This window comes from Pezoporus flaviventris, unplaced genomic scaffold (genome assembly GCF_033815535.1).
Source record: "Pezoporus flaviventris isolate CSIRO_AGI_PZ_B2104156 unplaced genomic scaffold, CSIRO_AGI_Pfla_v1 ptg000002l, whole genome shotgun sequence".
NCBI classification, from domain to species: domain Eukaryota; kingdom Metazoa; phylum Chordata; class Aves; order Psittaciformes; family Psittacidae; genus Pezoporus; species Pezoporus flaviventris.
In genome coordinates, this window is record NW_026892550.1 from 77,268,523 (window position 1) to 77,288,775 (window position 20,253).

Genomic DNA, 20,253 nt, shown 5'->3' on the forward strand with positions numbered 1-20,253 from the left:
GGTTTAAAAACAAACCAAAGGAAAGAGCTTACACTGTAGTTTTATTGTAATGGGCCAGAAAAGAGGAGTGCATGTGGGTGTGCAGTGGGAAAACTGACACTGAAGGTGTAGGTTGCTGTTGCAGTGCAGTCCTTCTTCCAGCTCCCTCAGAGCTTCTTCAGTCTCCCACAGGGACCCTAGTATTAATTTGCATAGTTCAAAAGAAGTATGATCTATTCCACGCTACCCATTACTCCTGAATTTGGCCCCTTGAATCACAGAATCACAGAATCCCAAGGTTGGAAGGGACCTCAAAAGATCATCTAGTCCAGCCCCCCTGCAAGAGCGGGGTAACCTAGAGTACATCACACAGAAACTTGTCCAGGCGGGCCTTGAATATCTCCAATGTAGGAGACTCCACAACCCCCCCTGGGCAACCAGTTCCAGTGCTCTGTCACTCTCACAGTAAAGAAATGTTTCCTGATGTTCACATGAAACCTCCTATGCTCCAGTTTACACCCATTGCCCCTTGTCCTATCACTGGACATCACCGAAAAAAACCTAGCTCCATCATCCTGACACTCACCCTTTACATATTTGTAAACATTGATGAGGTCACCCCTCAGTCTCCTCTTCTCCAAGCTAAAGAGACCCAGCTCGCTCAGCCTCTCCTCATAAGGGAGATGTTCCGCTCCCTTAATTATCTTTGCTGCTCTGCGCTGGACTCTGTCAATCAATTCCCTGTCCTTCTGGAACTGTGGGGCCCAGAACTGGACACAATGTTCCAGATGCGGCCTCACCAAGGCACAGTAGAGGGGGAGGAGAACCTCTCTTGACCTACTAACTACACCCTTTCTAATGCACCCTAGGATGCCACTGGCCTTCTTGGCCACAAGGGCACATTGCTGGCTCATGGTCATCTTCCTATCCACCAGGACCCCCAGGTCCCTTTCCCCTTCACTACTGTCCAGCAGGTCAGCCCCAACCTGTACTGGTACATGGGGTTGTTCTTCCCCAGATGCAGGACTCTACACTTGCCCTTGTTGAATTTCATCAAGTTTCTCCCCGCCCAACTCTCCAGCCTGTCCAGGTCTCGCTGAATGGCAACACAGCCTTCTGGCGTGTCAGCCACTCCTCCCAGTTTAGTATCAATCCTTCTAAGAGCTTTGATTTATAGGGATGACTGCTGCAAAGAGGCTATTTCTCCTTCTGTGGAAGCTGTCCCATGCATGGCACACTGTGCAACAGAGCTCAGTGCCCTACAGTGGCTAAAGCAGGGACAAGTGGGGAAATCTTTCCCCAATTCTGCTAAATCTATTGTTAAAAAACACGCTGTGACAGCCCTTCTCAGACATATATGCACACTGGGGATACAGGCTGATCCTGTGGGTTGCTTTACTCTTTATGGAAAGTTATTGCCATTCTGTCACATTTTAATCTTTATTAGTATTCTCTGTTTATGATTTTTAAATGCATATTATTAAGGCTAGGACTCTCTCACACCAGCCTGTGCTTTCACCCGGAAAGACTGGCATAGGCAGAGAAGTGTGTCACAAGCTGCCTGAAAACGAATGGCCCCCATTGACTCTGCCAGGCTAGGGGTAGGGGTCCTCAGGGAGGCCCAGAGGATGTCCTGATAGCTTGATCATCAGTATAAATATGGTTTTTAGAAGTTAGTGTTCAAGTGATGAACATGATAAATTATGAAATATCAATGGAGTCAGCAGAGAGCAAAAGTTCTTAGGACAGGTATGAGCTAAAACCTTGCAAAAATCATTCATGAAAACATTGCAAAGTAGACGGGTTGCTGTTCCTGGGGATCATTTTCAGCAGCATGTGAGTAGCTGTAAACAAATCTTGGTGGCTAGAGCAGATAGACTCTTGTTTAAGAGCAGTATAACATTAGCAATTATAATCCATGCCTCTGCCTGGTAAGGGGCCTCTGGGACTTGTAAAACTGTTTTCTGAATGTTGCATGAGAAAAATCATAAATCAGCTGTGCTGGTGTAAGATGACTGTTACAAGTCATGAGATGTTTTTATAAAATTACAAGCATGGAGTTTTCCTCATTTGCCCTTTGAACTTGAAATGTTGCTATTCATAGTGGGCTTAGCATCTTCCCATTTAACTTTCTGATCATGGAGTGCGAGGGGGGAGTGTGTGGGTGTGTTTTCTTGTAGCCCCTGCTATTCCCCCCCAAAAATCTTGATATGTTGCATGCTGGGGCTTCAGGATGAACACCCCCATGTAAGGTTTATTATAAAATTGAAGGAAAAGGCAGTATTTCAAAGTCCTTTGAGACGATAGACTTTAAAAGCTCTTATTTTTGTGTAAGATTCCTTTTAAGAGGCTTCTCCAGTGACCTCTTAAGAGGCTGGGATATGTATTATGGTTTAGTTTTTGACAGTGAATTTTCAGTTATTAAAATACTGATTTTTTTAAGGTCATTGTAGTCTGCTGTAGAAATGCTAGTTTGGAGTTTAAATGAAAACTCAGAGTGGCAGCGAAGTACCCATCAGGCAGCTGCCTGATTTCTGGCCACTTGGAAACCCCACTCTTTCTACCTTAATTTTTCTTGCAACTCCATATATATGTGTGAGTTTTACTTTACTGAAGTTCAGCTTTCTAGCATCCAGTCTAAGATGGTCAACTGGATTCCCTCTGTAGTTAATAGAAAAGGATAAGCACCTCCAGGTGAGATAAATCAGCTTTTGGAGATGCGTATCCCTTCCCATTGACAATAGAGGAATCCTAGAGAGGTAGTTCAGACTTGATGTCTATCTGTTGATGGCTGAAGTTATGCGGGATGTTTACTACTTGGGTGTTTTTGAATTGAACTTTCTAGCTAAGGACTGATAGTTAACAAGGGAAGCAGTTCCTCTAACCCAGTACCTTGGCAAACTATTGACCCTGAGTGAAGCTGCAGGTGTTTCTGCAAAGGCTGTCTGAGCTGTAAAGTGGGCTGGGAGGCTTGCTGTGAGCAAAAGCTTACCAGAGGAAAGGAAGATGTTCTCATGACTGCAGCACTGGTTTAGAGAAATGTGTGTTCAGCTCCACTGTGCAATTCCAAACTGACCTGGGGCTCAAGTCCCACATCATTGCCCAGGTGGACAGTAATATTTTCCCTTTCTGAAAGAGTTTTTTGAGGAGTTAAGACTCTGAGGTGCTAAGAGCCCATAAAACTGGGAAGAGCATAAGTAACTGGAGAGGCAGAAATAGGAGTACTGTGAGTGGGCAGGAGCTGTGTGTCGCTAGCCGAGACTTGCAGATGCTTTTTAATAGCAGGGATCACATCCTTATAGAAATGAGAGCCTCCCCAACCCATTTATAGCCCACCCCTATTACAGCTAGAGATTGCTTGCAGCGAAATTAAGAAAAGATGACTTTGAAGCTGCCCATAACGGGAGGCAGCCACAGTTGACAGCAGGTTGCATGTGGCGCTTTGCATCAGATCTCCATAGGCACTGGGCATGTACCCCTTGGCTACCACCCCTCAGTGCCTGCACTGATCTCGTGCCCAGTTATCTCTGTGTGTGCCACGAGGGAGTGTGTTAGCCTGAGAATGCTGCGCAAGTGATTATTTTTTTAATTTTTTTTTTTTTATTATTTCTTAGTGGAGAAATAAACACAGGCTTTTCTTCTTAAGGATATAATAAGATCAGAATACATAGAAAAATAAGTGTGTGAGTACGTAAAGATTACTACTGTATATGCATCTGCTCCCATTTTCTCTTATGGTTGAAGATTATCAGCTCTATATCCCATGACATTATACAGTAGAAAGAACATTTTCACACATTATTTTTTCATGTATTCTTTTTATCATCAGGACCCCTGTAAGCCAACGAAGCTGCTGGAAACAGATAGATTCTTTACAACTTCTATATATTATTCTGTAGTCACAGGAAATAAAGGGAGGGGAAAAAAGTGAAAGCAAGAATGTTTTAAAGACTGCTTCTTCATTTTTATTAACGTTAAAGCAAGACTAACTGCCTTGTAGAGTATTAAAAAAACAAAACGAAATCCAAACAACCCCCCCCCACTACAAACAAACAACATCCCCCTTCCGCACCCTCTCCCAGTCTATCATCCTGCATTATCCAGTAATGCCTTTTGCTTCTCTGTAGATAATTTAAGGGTATCCTTGACATTCAAGAGGTGTGTTTTCTGAGGAGGGGCAAGTGCAAAAGATTAAAGAATCTCAAAAATGAGAGAGTCTAAAGGCTGGATCTCAGACCATTTAAAGGTGTTTCCAAACTCAATATAATGTGAGAGAAATGCCATTTTTTGCACTAATCTTGACAAATATACAAAAATGTGCAGTAAGAAATTAGTAAATTCAATATGTAAGAGCAAAAAATGTCTAACATGACTGGCAAGAAGAGTATGCAAAAATACTCAGTCTAAAATTCTGGATCACATCACTAATAGCATACCAGCCAAAATCACAACTCCTTCTTTGTAATTAAAATACCTAAGTGATATCGGTGTAATCCACTTTTTCTGTACTAGCAGGAGATAACACAGAGCGAGCATTTATGGGGATATCAAACCAGTGGCAATAAGTACAACTGCCCACTAGATGTCACTCCTAACCCGGCAAAACAGCTGCCACTGCCGAGCCTCTAGGCAGCATGCTATTAATTTATAATAAAAGGTATCTGACAGCTTTATTCTGATGAATTATGGGAATCCAAAGCATAATTCCTAGTCTTTGGTTTATAAATTGTCGTTGATTTTAATGTTCTTTGTAAAGTTGTGGCACGCAACAAATTTTCCTGCCAAAACCTGTTAAATAAAGTCATCCTTTGCTCCGAATAGTATATTGAACTTGTTAAAGTGATGAGCAGAACGAATTGACGGTTGTCCATAAACCATTTATGACAGAATGCACAGCAGCAATTCAAACAATTACTGAATGCATTTATTATAGTGTTGTGTTTTGTTTTTTTTTTTTTTTAATGCTAAACTGAACCGAGAGGAAAGGCACAGGTAATAGACAATGGCAATTCCACACTGTTCTTTGCTTGATGCTTCGTCTTGAATGACACGTGGCTGGGGCTGCCGCGGGATTTCTGAGCAGCACATCTGCCTCCTCCTTGGGTTTGTCTTGTTTCCCGGCATAGGAGATCTGGCACTATTAAAGTGTACTTCACACCCGCTGCAGACAGACTGTTATTGTAAAGACAAGCTTATTTTCCTTTCTGAACATTAACTACAAACTTTGTATTTTCTTGAAAAGCTTACAAAATTTATAATATTTACAGTTAATTTTTAACTCAAATTTCTATTTTTTTGGACAATGTTATCTGTTACATTCCACAGCCAAGGCTGTGGAAAATGTACTTTTTCTTATGTAATATCCATCATTTAACCTAGCAATCACACAAATTTACCTATGGGGGAAGAACACCCCGACAAATCACCAACAAATGCATTTCCAAACCTTTAGCCTTTATTTATCCCTGAAATGAGACCAAATTCTTCTCAGTGAGTTGAACAGCTAGCAAGTGTGCAAGCAGTTTGGACATGGAAAGACATGAAGACTGTTTTAAAAACAAAAATCAGGTTGCTTACATGATACTGCTGTCCAAAAATAGAAGCTGGAGGTGCTAGAAATCTTGCAAGTAAGCCTGGTAAAGTTTTGCAGCACCATTTTGTAGAGACAGGGACAGATCCCTAGATTATATAAATCGATACAGTTCAGACTTACGGAAAAGAAATAGTTTACAGAGTTGAACAGAGGGAGCTAAGTATGTTTTATCAGTTCACTAAAGCTATACGTACACATTCTGCTATGCTTGATTAAAGGAATTATAATCTTAAACTTTGAGAACTATGTCCCTGTTTTCTGAAATTGTGGCAAGGTTTCAGTTTGTATGTGGAAAACCAGATGAAGCAGTTCTTGCCTGGTATTTTTGCTTTTTGCAAAAGCATAACCGAACAAGGAATTTTCTGAGTTTTACTTATTCACAGAACTGCCATTTACAGATATACAATATCAGCCTTAAATTTGAATGTGTTTGGTCCGAGAAGCTGCCACAATGTAAGTAATATGTACCAATTTTTTTTTCTGAAGAAAGTATAACGAAAAGGTGGGAACAGAAATAAAGGAAAAATTAGGAAGTTTTTATAAAGCTGACTCCTACTGACAGCTTCTCTGGAAGCATTGAGGTCTGACATATAAACACTGTGTTTACCAACATTTCAGAATGCAGCCTATAATCCATGTATAGTTGTTATTTTAATAATGCTTTTTATTGCAAGTTACAGACAAACAGACAAATGCTTGAATGAAGGCTACACAATGTGGCTCGTCGGTATGGACAGATGTTGATACACTTCAAAAGCTTTTAGTTGTATAGCTTCAAAATACATTTGGATTTCAGTTCTGCCACACTACAGCAGTGAGGGGGAAAGATTTGTCAGTATACATTTATGCAAATTTTTAGTGTATGGGAGGTTTTGGTAGATATGTATTAGAACTGAAGTTTTTGAATGCACTGTTACTGAAGGCTGCTTGCCTTTTTCTGGTGCAAATCCTAGTTCTAGCCCTCAGCAGGTACCTCTGAGCACTGGAAGGTACTGCAGTGCCGGGAAAAGGGAGACGCTTTGTTGTTCTGGGGAGAGGGGAAAGTTTGCGCTAACTCCGAATGCTTTGCCAGTAATTCTTCTGCACTCGGAATTGCAACAGAGGGTAGGTTTGTGCAAACCCTTTCTGAAATCCCTGCAAGAAAATACAGCTGATTCTCCAAATTTAACATCTGAAAACTAAATAAACAGAACCTTCAAATCCTTAGACATCTAACCATCGCTGGCAAAATAAACAAAACCCACTAAGCAGACAGGTTGAGTGAGACACGTTTTCTAGAATCTGTGTCTCTGAGGAGTACTTGGAAGTATTAGATCTCACTTCACTGTGCAGCTTTTAAAGGAAATGGCTAGGGCAAGATCAGCTGGTGGTGTAAATCATCTTTGTTTCTTACATACTGGTGGAGCTAGGATGATTTACTCCAGCCAAAGCTCTGGTTTCCCTGAATACAGTCAGATTTGTTTGTAAAGTCTTTTAAGTTAAGGACCAAAAAAAAAAAACAACTTAGAATCTTTTTATACGTGTTTTTCTATTGCATGTGGAAAAAAGGGAGAAAAAAAAAAATGAAAGGACCCTCTAACCCCCCAAAAAACCTGAAAAAATGTTCCACACAATTTTTATGGGACCTCTGAGGACCTTGAATTTTTAAGTAATCTTTTTTGATGATTTTAGACAGACCATTAAGCTGAGGATAAAAGTCCCTCTGTTCAATATCTGGATACATTAAGCATTAGGCTTAAAATTTACAGCTTTCATTTTGACAAGGAAAATGGCACGTTTGGTCTCAAGTGCTACCTTGAACTGTTTTTCAACATTAAGACAGGTTGTCAGTCCGAGGGGAGGTTTGTGCACCAGTGGCAGCTGCTGCTGCTCTTGCTGTGTGTACATGCAGAGATAGAGAGATGTGGCATCGCTGCCCGTCAAGAGCTGCAACTTGAGAATGCTTTGTATTTTTTAAAGAAAAAAAATTATGCTGATACAGGGGAAGGCAGAAAGCAAATGGGGCGTCATTCTGACTGCAAAATGAGCTCTTCGTCCAAACATTTGAAAGAATCAAAGACAGAGGAAAAGGAAAATCAAGAATCATATTTCTGAGAAAGCTGTGGGGATTAGAGTAATGAGGAGTTTGACTTCCAGTTTTCCTGGTGCTGTTATTCCAGAACTACTTTCTCTTCCTAACGTCTGTGAGGGTATTTTACCAAGCAGAAACTGTTTTCAATTTTGTCCTCTGACTGAAAAAGAGACATAAAAGCAGGCACATTTATTGGAGGTGTCTTCAGTTTGTTAATCGGGAAGATTCATCAAAATCTGGTTAGGAATTGCAGAGGGATACTTCTACTGCATTATATAAGACACAACTCTATACAGCTGGTTTTAGTAGTATTTCACATGGGGAGAAAAGCTCGCCAGGCCACTCAGTAATGGAGGACCACATTTGCTGTCTGTATTTCTTCTTCTGAGGTTTACCAAGTACTTTTGGTTTGGAAGATTACTAGGACCTTGAATAATCTCACTAATTTTACTGAAGGAACAGGGAAGTAGTGTCCATTCCATGTGATGGTAACCCCATGCAGGATCACATACTTGCCTTCGGAGAGGAGCAAGTGTCTCTGTTGAGGAGTGTGCCCACCTTGCATGCAGGTGGCAAGCCAGGCTTGGTAGACAACATCACAGTATGATGACTTTTTCTGTTTTAGTGAGGCAAGTTTTGAAGCAAGTTTCCAAAAAGTTTAGGTATTTGATGGTACTGGTGAAAAGAAGAGTCTGTTCCAAGAAGAGATTAGCCTTTCATCACTTGGCTGAAGTCAGTGGGTTTAAGCGAACAGAAATGCATCCATTGAGTGACCTCCATCCAAATGAAAGTAGAACTTGAAAGTAAAGTAACTGTGAAAATCGCCTCTGGGGTTTTCCCGTGTGAATAGAACTAGCAACAATGGCCAGCATATATGTTCTGGTAGTGGTCACAAATCTCAGGGCAAAAGCCCTTTGATAACCACAGTATCTCGGAAAGATCTCCAGTACCTACAGAACTGCATCTTATTTAGCTGCAGGAGGCAACACATGATGAGGCCACAAAAGCAAGAAGCATATGACTGGTTTGCTGGTATTACTCTGGTTTTATTGTCCCTGTGTCTTGTGATATAACCAATACTTGAAAAGAAGGGCAGGGAACAAAAGGGGTGGTTGTTTGTTTATTTGTTTTTATTTTTTTTTCTTCAAGGCAGTGAAATATTAACTCAGTACAAGTACACTAGGCTGTTGTCTGTGATTCTTCACACAGTCAAGAAAGAGCTGACCTACCACCACAAACACCACTCACATGTTTTTCAAAGACATTAAATAGGAAAATATAATCTCTCAAGTCACAAGAGAGCTGAGAAAGCGAGCCATAACAGGGTCATTAAACAGGCTAATTACGATGGAACTTGTGAGCGCTTGCCACCCTTTGGGTTCAGGCTTGCAGTCCAATTCAGGATTGCAGATTGGGTCAGATGTGTGAATACTTCCATGCAAAAACTGCGATTTGATGATCAATAATTCAATGTAAAGATCACTTGCTGTGTTTCCTTTATTTCTAAAACACGTGAGAAAATATCTAAATGTTTTTAAAGTCAGCTGGGCTTGATGAACTTCTTCCTGGGATGGGTGAAGTAGTCTCAGGGCTATCACTATCTTGTCTTTGAGAACTGGATGAGACACCGAAGTCTTGGGGCAGCCATGTGCTGTGTCAGTGTTTTCATGGGAAGAGTAAAATTGCTAGAGCATTTTGGTCCTGTTGTCTTTCCTCTAACTCCCAGAAAAATTCTGGAACCAATAACCAATGAAATTGTAAGCACAGTGAAGTTAACAAGATGAATAGACACCAATGGATTTGTCAAGAACAAATCATGTCAAACCAATCTAATTTCCTTTTGTGAGAGAGTATCAGATCCTGTAGAAAAATGAAAAACAGCAGATGTCACATTTTCACTTTTGTTAAGCTTTTGACACTCTTGCTTGTGACATTTTGATAAGTAAGCTAGGGAAATCTAATATTGGTAAAATTACTGTAGATTGGGCACAGCATCAATTAGAAAGCTGAATGCAGAGAACTATCAGGGGCTTGCTGTCAAAATAAAAAGGTGAATTGAAGGTGTTCTGCAGGAGTCTGTCCTGAGTTCAGGACTATTCAATATTTCAATTGCAATTTGGGTGACAAAACAGAACATGCTTATTAAATTCCCAGATGACGTGGTGCTAAGGGAGACTAAGAGTACTTTGGGGAAATGGATTAGAATTAAAAAATAACTCCCATCAAAATGGATTCATAGTTTGAGAGAAATTAATTGCCTTTGATAGAAGTTCTACAGAACAGGATCCGAGATACACGGTAGAGCATAAGCCAAACAGAAGCCAACACCGTTACGCTGTTGTGAAAAAGGCAAACGTCACAGTCAGATGCATAGAGGAGTAAAGCCTACGTGACCTATGAAATTTTCCTGCTTTATTTAGCATCCATAACACCTCAGCTTTATTGCTGTTTTTGCCTTTAAGTAGTGTAGTTCAAGAAAGTTGTAGACTGACTGGAGAAAATCCAGAAGAGTACAGTGATAGTGATCAGAGGTCCAGGAAATGTGACTGGCAAAGAAAGAGTAGATGAATTCTTTTCTAAAATGAAACAAGGATTTGGGGTGCATGTCAAGTGTATGGAACTACATAAAAGCAGAGGGAGCATGCAGGAGATGTGGAAACTCCACCATTTGGTCTCTTACAGAAAAGTTAGGCAAACATCAGGAATGATACGGGAGGAGCAGACCCTGACTTGAGACAAGAAAAGGAGCAAGATGACCCTGCAAGGTCCCTTCCAGCTCTGCTCCTCCATGATTCTTTGAAAATGAGCATGGCATAGTCAGGAAATTCAGAGTCAGAGTTAAGTAAAAAAGGAAGCAAAGATATGGAGAAAGAAGAATATTCTGAGCAAAATCATGATGACCGAAGGCGCTGGGAGAATGGCAGGAAAGGAAAGGGCAGTTTAATGGGTGCCATCATGGCTTTAAGTAAATTGGAGCTTTCCAAGGTCAGCCAAGATTTTGCCCTGTGTCAATGATTGCTCTAACTCAGAAGACAATAGCTGATATTACAGCTTTTTTTTTAAGGCTTACACAGGTCTCGTATCATGCTGCCACTGCTGAATTCCTTTTCTGTTAACACTATTTGAAATGTAAGTAACCTTTTTTCTTCTGGGTGTATCCATTCTTCAGACACACACAGGTTCATACTTCTCTTTTTGCTAGGTAGAAGATACTTGTCTGACTTCAAAATATGTGTAAGATGAAGCATGACTCATTTTGCTTTTTCTCCCACAAGCAATTGTTATCCTTTTTTTTTTTACATTCAAATTTCAGCTACATCTGAAAGCTGTTTTGTACATTGTTTTTTGTTTTGTTTTGTTTGCTTTTTTTCTTATTCTGTAAATCTTCATACATCACATAGGAGCTAGCTTCTCATCACTATCTCACCCCAAACAGTAAAATTAGTATGGAACACCTGAGATAATCAACAGGATATGGATTTGGGGCAAGCCTACGTCATTTCCCTCAGACTTACTTTGGCACTTAGGTTCAGACCAGAACAAGGTGTTTTTCCCTGTCTAGGGATTTTTGTCATGAGCCCTCTCCTGCTGCTTGCTGGAACTTTGCCAGCCTTTTTGTTTAGCAGATTCAAAAAGGGATTAGACAAACACGTGGGCACCAGGTCTTTAAACATATGCACAAGGAAATGGTCTGGTAAGTTCCTTCTAACCTTGTTGGTACAGTAGTTAGCAGTGCCAGGAGAGTGCAAGGAGTGTGGGTGGCAGTAGTGGCCCAGCTGGCATGCTCTCCCTAAACAACATCTACTCCTGCTGCTGTCCGGGGTTTCATGGACCACAGGGGGTCCCAGCAAGTCATTTCTTAGGCTCTCATATCTCACCATCCTTGAAAATTCAAGGGAGACCCTCCTTCTCTCCCACATTTCCTCAGCACACAAGCTGCAGAATGAATTAGAGCACTGAGCATGGCTGAGATGAACTGAATCTCAGTAGCTATATTAACTGCGAATATAGTTCTATAGAAGACACAAAGGTGGCTTTCCTGCAGCTCAGCAGCAGAGTGTTTATCCCAGTTGTCTTAGGTAGCTTGATTTGGTGATTATGCTCTTAGGAGATCTGCAAGCATGGGACCTCCATGTGAAATAGGCATGTTCCCTGGCAAAGGCTAGGGACTACAGCATTAGATGGAAGCCTCGTAGAGACAGGATTTCAGTTATGTCTAATTGTTGGTCATTTTAGTATTTAGAAAACCTTTGGATTGACTCATTTGAGGATGACCCAAGTTCACACAGGTAATGCAATAGGAGTCATTATGTACCACTGAAAAATCAGGGGCACAGTGACATATAAGACACACAGGGGCTAACAGTAATCTATTATTTCTAGAAAGAAACCTTTAGGTCTGGCAGGTCTCTATCTAAAAGCAGAGTTTGGAAGTTTTAATTTAGCACATTTAATTATTGCAGAGTGCAAAATACTATTGAGTAATGTTCATATTATTGACTGTGCAATTGTGGTCATGGGTCTGTCCTACTCTCTGATTATGAGCAAGGACAGAAAAATAGGATCCCTAATCCAAAGAGGGTAATATTTAAAAAAAACCAACTTCCTAAATTCTGTTTTCAAAAGTGAGTCAGGTGCTTAGGAACCTACACTCCATTGAATTTCAACTCCCTTCTGAAAGCAGGATGGAGATGTATTATCATCTTATAATGTATTGCAAACAGTGGGAATAAGTTCAAACACTCCATTTAAAAGCAAGTGCTTAGGTGTCCGGAAGTTTGTATTTGCCATCCTATTCCAGACTGACAGTTGCAGGAGAATAAAATAATAGAGAGTGTTAGATAGAAGATGAGCCTGAGTGCTCTAAATCACCAAAATCAGTGACGTAAAACAAAAAGTATGAGTAGTTATTACTGTCCAGCTACCTATGCTTTACTGTTTGACAGTTTTGTTCCAGACAGTGTTAAGACAAGTGGCCTCACAGGGAAAGGCAACTGGAGAGGCTGGAAAAGATTTCTAGATCCCAAAGGATATTTCATAAGAAAAGACAGGCTTGGAGATAAAGCTAAGCAAAAACTGGCAGAAATGGTAAACTAAACTGGGTGTAAGGAGGGCAGGGTATGACAATGCTGAGAGCTGAAGGATCATGATTTTCTTTTAACTGTGGGTCTCCATCATGGTAAACCTTTCCATGCTGTAAAGGACAGGAAAACAGGGGCAGGGGAAATGGCCTGTAAGTGAGAATGGACATAGAAATGGTAGAGTCAGAAAAGCAAAGACAGATTTTTCAAGGGACAAGAATACAAAGAAAGTGGGAAGCTGAGATTTTTACCTAGAGCTGATTATGTTGAGATGGAAAAAGAATTTGAGAAAATTAAAGAGGAGGAGAGAACTTAGAAAAAGAAGGGAGGTTTATGGGAAAGTCAAGAGGAGAGGAACTTGGAGCTGAATAATTAAGTATTGGAAACATGTAAGTTAAAATGATTGACATATAACTCAGTGAGTCAATCCTTGTCTACCTTCACTGGGGTTTAAATATATCATGACACATGTCCTTCCTGTATTCTATTACCGTTGTCTCTTCATTTGATGAATTGAACTGCTGTGATTATTCTAAAATTTGACCAACGCCAGATTATTAAAACCAGAAAATAAATATCTGTCTCACTTACAAGCATGGCAGCTTGTAAGACTGTTCTTACAGCAACCAGCATGAAACCCTGATGCTTTTTAGGAGATGTTTACAGTACAGATTTGTGGCAACTCTGGACAAGACAGCAGAAACAACAGCACATACCCTCTAACTTGCATTTGCACAGTTGGTAACTACCACCCTGAGCAAAGCATTTGCTTGCTTTTCTCTGTGGCTTTATTTATTTTTTTTTATAATGATTTCATTGAATACAATATGTTTGTGCTTTGGACAAAAAGCTGGGGTCAGTTGGAGAAGTTTTAGTGGGCTGACCATCATAGCATAGAAAAATAGCATAGATAAATAGCAAAGAAAAATCAACTTCAAAGCAAAATGCATTTCGATAAAAAAATTAAGAGGAAAGACATGAAGAGTTTACTGAGGAGGTAGAATGGGAGAGAGAAATAGCTAAAGTTAACAATGCATTGTTTCTGGTGTTTTCCAGTAGGTAAATCCAAAGTGTGGGAAACTGAAGTTTTTAGAAGCTGTGTCCTTAATTAGTGGGAAATCATTATTATACAAGCTGAGCAATTTAGAGCGCTATTACGTGATGCAGGTCTCCATCTTAGTGATTGGCTTAACTCCAGGTGATTATGTGAGGAAAACACGACCTCACATATTGTAACTAATTAAACTTTACAGTATAATTCTGAAGGAATAGAAAAAAATGTATTTATTTTAGGTGTGTACGAACTAAGGAAACACACTTGTATATTGCCTGTGGTTGCACAGTGATTCAGACAAAGAGTCCTGAATGGAAATTAATAATGGTGACTGCTCTATGATCCTCTTCCAGTCACTAAGCAGTTTTGCCTCTCACTAGTGCTATGTAGTATCTTCAAACAAATCCCAGTTTTGAATATTATAATAGGATTTTCAAAGAAATTTGTAGGAGTTAAGCATTCATAACCCAAAGAAATTAAAAGACTCTGGCAGCTTTGAAATTCCAGCTCACACTCCTGAAGACAGCAGCTATGTCATTCTTTCTTTTAAAATGCTAAATGGGAGTTTGTGAATCTGGGTAGTGCACCAGGCTGATAGACTATTTGAACCACTTGTTTGTAAGCGTTTCTGCCCACTAAAGGGGCAGGGCTTTTATATCTTTTGAGGAAAATTTTTATTAGCTCAATACTTTTTATATTGCATTAGTACTTTCACTGGTGCTATTGGATCTTTAATATTACCCATTTCATTGTTTTAGTGACACGGTGAATCTCTTCTGATGGAAATGATAACAGGAAAGATAACAGCTTGTACTGCAAGGGACATATTTAATGATTCAGAGAGTCTCTCCCAGATCAGTTTAGTGCCTTATTGGTGGGTGCAAAGCAGAGTAGTGTATGTGAGTTGATACTATTTATAATGGCTCATGTCGATGTATTCAGAAGCTGGAGATGTCAGCTTTTCAACAGATGAAAGGTGGGTCTGTATATGTATATATATGTATATATATTTCTGTTTGGCTCAGTAAGAATATAAATGCACTGCTTTTTATTCTAGACTTTGGACAGCAGTAATAGAGAAACCTTAAACAAAACAGAGCCTTTGCTTGATGGCAAACACTGCTCCTGGAAGCATGACTTGCCTGAAGAAGGACAGAGAAGGAAAAAAGTTGCTTCTGTAGGAGCAATGAAAGAGAGATGAGTGAAGGGATGAGTCTCCTGCAACCCAGAGAAGGCTCCTAAGTAGCCTTTTTAAGGAATTAATCATTGGCAAGCTGGTACACATGCTGTTTGAGGCAAAAGAGTTGGTGGGAGAAACTAATGTCATAAATAGGTTGCTTGTAGAAAGCTCCAGCGGAAAAAATTATGTGGAGCAGGAAGAGGCAATAACTATGGACACTCTGAAGGAGCACACAAAGGCCGTGCTCTGGTAAGGAGCAGCAAGCCTACCTGCACAAGTTCAACATTTGTGTACTTCTCATTTCCTGTGCATGCAGCTGTCTTTAATGACACATTTATGACTCATTCTTCTTTGGCATTGGCACCTACACTGATTGCTCCAAAATCTTATTCGTGAGAGATAGTTTTCCAGGTCGTGTGTTGTTCTAACTTTACACCCCTACCTGCAGTAAATGTTTCTAAATTGGGCTTCCTGCTAAGGAGCAGAAAGTACAGATAGGTAGCTAACAAGTTTTGCAGGTGGTTTACAGGTCAACCTTGGTATTGCTCGTGTTTCATCTCACTGGTTGGCATATCTTTCTCTTCCATTTTTCCCTTACATGAAAATATTTAAGTGACTTTTTATCTTCAAGCAGGTTGAACACTGTAATATCGTTTCTGTTCATGGACCAGTGAGCACTCCAGCTTGTCAGTATTCAAATTACTATCAAACTGTTTAGTACCTGTCTAATTAAAACAGAACTCACTTGCTGATCTCTTCATGCTAGACCAAATTAAATCCTAATAGGAAAAGTGATATATCACTTAGATCAAAAGAAAATGAATAACTATAACATAACCATCTCTTTTCTACCTTGTTTCCTCTCTTTTTCTAGAAGTGGGGGAGGGGAATGGCAGGCAATTCCTGTTTTCAGATAAAAACATATGTACTGTTGCAGTCTTCTTATGATTCCCTGTACTAGCAAAATCCTTGCATTTTACTTTAGAGAGATGGAAATTTCCATAGCTGAAATGAAGCAGAGTTCTAGGGTTGGAGCATGGGGGGTGAGAAAAGGAGGTGGCTGGCAAGTAGAGGAAAAGAGCGTACTGGGGAAAGGGAATGTGCCCCTAGAATATTTTCAGCCAAATGGGGGGGACAGCTTTTGCAATTGCTTTGTCAATTAAAGCAGGACCGATGCTCTGTGGAAGTCCCCGGTTCTCTAATTTGGTTCTATTAAATTGTTCAATTATCCTAGGGGAAGGGGCTGTCCTAGTCTGTCAGATACTCTTGGGTTATTGATAAAAATAGAATCGAAAATATCTCTGTGTTTTCAGTCTATTTGCACAGCTTTTCCTAGAGCAGAATTGTCTGTTCTTCTTCCATCAACAAAGGGACCACTTGTCTCGGGGTACTGACTTGTTCTATGAGGCCTTCAATTCTTTTCCCTTCTTTTTACTTTTTTCTTTTTCCCTTTCCCTGACCCTTCCTCTCACTGAGTTGTAGCACACTTGCCTCTGGCTAGGAATATTAATGAGCATTTTTTTTTCAAGAGCTTATGCAGATTCCACTCTGTGAATCAGCTGGCAAGAGGTGCTGTCCAAGTAACTTACCCAGAGTAGTGCCCAGGGGCAGAGTGTATGAGTCCATGGCATGCCTCATTCCCAGCCTGAGAATAAAAGGTCAAAGAGTCGACTTTCAATGTGGGGTGCCTTGTACAGTATGGATGGCTCAGACAGAGCCCTTCATACAACAAAGGTTATTTAAATAACTATAAATTAGGAATGGCTCCTAAAAATGTAAATTTGCATCAGGGCAGGGAACTGAGTGGCTCAGGTGGTTCATTATTAACTGTATGAGCCTTTTTCTTTTGCTAGTTCAGATCTGCTCAAAGTCAGAAAAGACACAGTGTTAAAACTGTCTGTGTAGGGTTCACTAGCAGGCATGATATTAATTTACTTGGCTAAATGGGAATGCATTTGCCAGTAGAAGACTCTTGATCACATTGCACACTTCCACTGTAGGTAGATAAACTCAGTTAATGAAAATTTAAAAATCCTGAGCAGCCTAGATGACAGAAATGGAACTCCTAGATAAGATGGACCACTTGAGATGAGGGATGTCAGGGTGTGAAATGTACACTGCTTTGTATTTGAATACAAGTTGCTCTCTGTTCTCTATTGACATAAAGCCATGCTTACTGTCCTCTGGATCCTCGTGTAATCTTGAGCTTGGTGGTGGTATCTCAGAGCATCAGTCTCTATGTTACAGACCTTTTCTCAGGCGGTGGCTTCTGCTAACAAGACTCAGACTTAAATTTAATGAGATTTCTCCTAATATGTTATTTCAAGCCCTATACTGAAACCAGTAAAAATTAAACTTCTGGTACTAAATGAGTTAACTTTTCCCAACTCACAACCATGAGTTGTTTGGAGGGGAGGAAAGAGAACTTTGTGAAATCTTTGTAGCCCAGCGCTGGAAGCTATTGTCCGTTTGGATGACCACTCCTTGGGCACATTCACACAAAATTTCTTGACCTAAAGCTCATTGCACTTTTACAGTTAGCAGGCTTGCTTCAATTCATGGCATGTCTCCTTCTGTCAGAAATGCCTCTCTGGTCCTTTCCACTATTTCTCCATCACTTTATGAGCTGGCAGCACAGGGCTCCTCTGATTTTGGGAATCTTTGCTCTGGGCTCCTTCCTGGGCTTTATGGTTGCACTGGGCCTTAGTTGCTTTCACCGCCTACTCACAGTAAAGGCTTTGTGGCTGGATGCTTGGGACATAGGGGCATCCAACTTTGCTAGGATGAGTATGTGAATAGATGACTTTTTTGTTCTCGTAGAGGCATCTTTGATGAGTTACTTGGATTCCCTTCTGTTTCTGCATTTCTAAAATGAGGGAAAAGTTTTCACAGTTTGTCACAGTGCTTTGCTGGGATTTTCTGCCATTCCCATATTCTAGAAATGAAAACTATCATTATCTCAGTATTTTAATAAAATTTACCAAATAGCCTGGATAGACACAGCTTTTAAAATAGTAAATATTTAGAAAATATTCAGTAGCCATGTCTTTTGTGGAGAATAAGTTTTTAAAATGCCTTTAGTGTTAGTTTAATGTTCTGACTTTTGCTGGAGCAGGGCTAAGCTAACATAAAGAACTGATTACACTAAAGAAAAATAATTTCTGGATTGTAGCTATAATAGAAGGTACAACAAAAATGTAAGCAAAGTGACTTAAAAAACACAGTGGGAGTTCAGTGCAGCATGTAAAATTTGGATGTCTGCTGGAAAGGTAGAGATTAAACATATAAGTAGTAAGACTATGGGAGAAATATCCTTGATGTAACTAGCCCTTTCCTAAGCTGATTTTGTTCTTGTTGTACTTGAAAACCTCAAACTTCCTTCCCTGTCTTCAGGACGTAGTTCTCTAAGGAAAATGGTTTCTTTACTCCTACCCCAGATTCTTCAGTCTATGATTCAGTTAGTCTTTGTGGAGTGCCAGGAGCATCTTAACTGAAAGGCACTTTTGTAGGTGCTATGGATTTTAGCTGTCAGTGTAACATACCAGAATGGAATGACTCTAAAAATATTTCTTAGCATGACATAAATATACTGTAACTGATCATGGCACTTGGGTCTCTGAAGTTACTGTTACTTTCTGCCAGGGTCTCTGAAGTTACTGTTACTTTCTGCCATTTTGCTGAAAAGCAGTAACAAGAAAACTGACCACTCCGATGTCTGGAAACATTTAAGGGTTGTATTTTATTTTGATTCACACCCTAATGCCAATTAATTTCAGCTGAATCATACAAGTTAGAGACGGAAAGCACCTATTGGATAATGGCAGGGCATGACTGTTCCCCCAGTGAATTCTCAAGTGCTTTGTCTCATCTAGTTTTAAATTACTCAAGCAATTGAGGTGTCTCTGGGGAGGCTATTCCACAGCCTAACATACCTTGCCATTAAGAAATACTCCATACTATTCAGACTAAACTTTTCCTTTTCTTATCATATTGCTGCTAATTCACCCCTTGCTGTTGCTAAACTATTCCCATTCCTCTCATGAGTTTACTCTTTTCAGATTCCAGTCCACAAGCAAACATTCCCATCCTTATATGCCCATATTCCCACCTACATTTCTTTCCTTTTGTGTCATATCATAATACAGATTATCTTCTTCTGGGACCTCTTTCTGATGTCAAGCACCCCAAACTGAAATGGTGGTTGTAGGAGCAGTGTCATCAGTGCTCTGCATAGACAATCATAGTTTGTGGTGAGATGCCATTCTGACTGATGCTTGCATTGCTTGCTCTCTTATCGCTGCTGAACATAGGGTCTGTTCCATTCCCTGCTGGTCATACACTGAAGGACCCTGATGCACTGTTGTTAGACATATGTGAGGAAGAATAAGTATTTTAGAATTTTATGGAGGATGTAGGGTTGGTGACTCAAACTGTACAGCTGAGGTGATGAACAGGATAGACATCTCTACAGCTCCTTTCGCTGAAAAAACTCAAGCTATTTAAAGCATAAATCAGTTGTGAAATAGTTCAAATGTTCTCACGAAAGAATTAAGCATAATTGTGTAGAGATTTCTGCCAGTGTTTGCAAAGAGACTAGAAATATTAGGTGGCTGATTGTCTGCATGCTGAACTTGTCTTGGTCTAGACACCTAGAAGTATTCTGAAGCTCATTTGTCTGACACCATCAAAGATAAGGAGTGGGATTCAGTGCTGGATTAACCCTAAACTGTCTACATTGTACAACACATAGGGATAATAAGCTGGCTTCTGTAACTGAAAGACAGCCTCTCTTTGCAACCCAATGAGGCTATGCTAGCATGGCAGAGTAGCTGCACCACACACAGGGCTCTGCGCTGGCCATCTCTTTCTTCAGAGTGCTGTGTTACGCAGGAACCATCTGTTTCATTCCTGAAGGCTTTACTGAGCTCTCCTGCTCCCCCTTGTCCCCAGTGATAACACCTTTAATTCTTTACTATTAATTCTTTAAAATGCAACCAACCTTCAGATTCAGGGTGGGAATCTTGAACCAGCTGTCTCTGTGATTAGAAGAGACTGTAGTCAGCCCCTGATGTGACAGCTAAAGCTAAACAGCAGGTTAGGGCTATTTTTTATTAACCTTTTTGTTAATGCAGGATACATGTTTGTGAGTCATATTTCTTAGTTCCCTAGATCCCAGAGAAGGTTAGTACTTAGCTGATTAAAAAAAAATAAAAAATATCCAGGATAAAAAAAGGAGTAGTAGATATTTTGTCCCGCTTTTCTCATGGTAAGAAGGAATGTTCTGTCCTACATTCT